We start from the raw sequence: 2918 nt of genomic DNA, 5'->3' as shown, positions 1-2918 counted from the left end.
AAAGGAGGAGAGACTTTTTTGGATAAAGAAGGGAAAGTTGAAGAGGAGAGGTTTGTTTAATTTTGATTTGTTTGTGTTTGTGGTATCTGTGGTATATGTAGGTACAAATGTTTACTAGATAATGGAATACATGGAGCTAGAGCTCAAAAGAGAGGTCTGGGATAGAGACATAGAGGTTAGAATCACTCAGATCAGTGACATTAATTAATAACTGTGAAAGTGTAAGAAGAGAAAAGGATCAAAGACTAATCCCTCAGGAATGCCCACATCAAAGGTCCGGTACATAGCATCAAATAAAAAGCAAATGCAGCAGTGAAATAGATAACTGGATAAGCCTGTTGAATTTGAAATTAGTAAATCATTGACAAAGCTGCTTCATTAGAATGGGTAGAGTAGAATTAAGATTAGAAGAAGCTGATGAATAAATGGACTACCAGGAAGTAGAACAAATATTAAACCAAAACCTCAGTTTCCTCATCTGTAAAATGGGACAAAAACACTCCATTCCACAGGAGGTGTTGGTGAGGCTGAAATGAAGCAATGTTTAAAGCACTTAACTCAGCGTCAGGAGCTCTTATCAGAAATTATTGTTGTTATTGGCATCATTGTATAAGAAGATGGGTGGTAGCTTCAGGGACTAGTAATACCGTATCAGCATTTGGTTTTGCTTCATTTGATGTTGTTTTAGGTTGAGCAATCATTGATTAGAACCATACGTAAAGAAGAAGACAACAATACAGATGAAGAAATTGAACATTTCAGACAGAGGAGCATGATCCTAAAGGAAGTAAGAGTGAATAAGGGTAAAGACAGAGGAACTAACTTTGGAAAGAAAGGGGTTCATTTTTCTTTTGAGTTGGGCAGGAAAGAGGATATTTAAAGACCTAAGATAGTTGTTTTTTTGGTTTTTTTTTGTTTTGTTTTTGTTTTTTTTTTTGAGATGGAGTCTCGCTGTGCTCCCAGGCTGGAGTGCAGTGGCGTGATCTAAGACCTAAGATAGTTGTTAATAGAAGAAATATAAAGAAGCAATGGGAGCATGAAAGAAATATACTGAAAAATTTTACATCAAATTGTCTCAATCTTTTGTGAAAAAATAGAAGGTATGATCTATGAGTGAGGATAGTGGAGTTATAGTGGATATTGTTTTCAATTGAAAAGCTTACAATAAATCCTGAAGATGCAATAAAATATTAGTTAAGAGACAACTGAGTAGTATTGAGGACCCAGCTGAGGGCAGTATAAATTTTCATTAAATCGTGATAGCATGATTTTTAAACAACCTCGGAATCCTGGAGTGAGAACAGAGTAAGACGATGGCTACCTAGCTTTGGAGGTCAGCAAAGAAGTATGGGATAAACCCAAAAGGGTAAAAAGTAAATTATAGGGATTAGCAAAGCACTTTAAAATGGTTCCCTATGGAAAGAAGTAAATTAAGCCAATCAGGGTGAAGTACTGGATAAATAGGGCAGATTAAAGGAATCATAAACCACAATGAAGACTAAAGAAAAATACAAATTCAATTGATTCAGCAGGTGAGAAGAAATGAGTATAGGGAAAAGATCATTGTGAGTTCTGATTCCAGTGATCGCTATGAAATCTGAAATCTAAAAATGTTCTTACTCTATTTTACCTTATGAGAAAATGACTTCAGGTAATAATGAAAAGAATGTGGCTCCAGCCACACTGACTTTCTTTCAGGTCCTTAAATATGTGATGCTCCCTCTAACCACAGGATCTTTCCACATGCTATCTCCTCTGCCTCATTCAGTGCCACCCTCCCTCACCTAGTTAACTCATACTCATTCTCCAATTTTTTTTTTTTTTTTTTTTTTTTGAGACACAGTCTCAGTCTGTTGCCCCAGGCTAGAGAACAGTGACACAATCACAGCTCACTGCAGCCTTTACTTCTTGGGCTTAAGCAATCCTCCCACCTCAACTTCCCATATAGTGGGACCACATGTGTGAGCCCCTATGCCTGGTGATTTTTTTTTATTTTTAGTAGAGACAAGGTCTCTCTACATTGTCAAGGCTGATCTCAAACTCTTGGGCTCAAGTGATCCTTCTAACTCAGCCTCACAGACTGCTGGGATTACAGGTGTGAGCCATATGCCTGTAAATGGGCTTAATAATAATTCTTAAGATAAAGCACCTGACCTCATCTTTCATTTCTGAATTTAAGTGTGACTTCCCCCAACAAGCCTTTCATGACCTCTCAGACAAAGATATGTTTTCATGGTGCTATGTAGCTCTCTTTCCAGGACTTATTACAGTTGCAATTCTAAATCCATTTCTCTGATTATTTCATTACTATCTTGCACAAAGTAAGAATTAAAAGACACTTAGTGAATTGATGTGGTATTTGAAAAGATATGAGCTATAAGAAATCAATTTGCCTGAGGGATTTTTAAGCAATAACTACAAAAGACTTTCTTATATAATGGAGAATTGTACTGGTCAAATTACCTCCCTAGTACTCCTTTTTGAGAAATTCTTCATAGTTTATGATGCATATTTTAAAATTTATTTACTCTTTGAGGGTAAAATTCAGGTTTGGCAACATCAAATGTTATCATTTGTTGATTTTGCCTTATAGAAACCCAAAGTGTAGAAAGGTGGGTAAACAAGCAGTGTAACAACACCATTTTGGTCTGAAACTGAGCTATGACCTTAAAACAATGAGATACATTCTTAAGTGGTTTTTAATCTGCATCCAAAAACAATTACCATAGGGGTTATGCCCATAATTAAACATTTCCATGAGGGTCTTCCAGCTTCTGGTTCATTGTCCTTAAAAAAATCATATTTCTTTAATGTTACATCTAATATACTTACCTGTTTCCTTTGGAACCTGGGAGCTAAATGAATGGTGAACATTAGCATGCATGGCAGTTCTCTGTATTTTGTTGAAAACTGTATCT

Source organism: Theropithecus gelada, chromosome X, assembly GCF_003255815.1.
Source record: "Theropithecus gelada isolate Dixy chromosome X, Tgel_1.0, whole genome shotgun sequence".
NCBI classification, from domain to species: domain Eukaryota; kingdom Metazoa; phylum Chordata; class Mammalia; order Primates; family Cercopithecidae; genus Theropithecus; species Theropithecus gelada.
The sequence above is the reverse complement of the archived record's forward strand: the minus strand, read 5'-3'. Positions refer to the sequence as shown.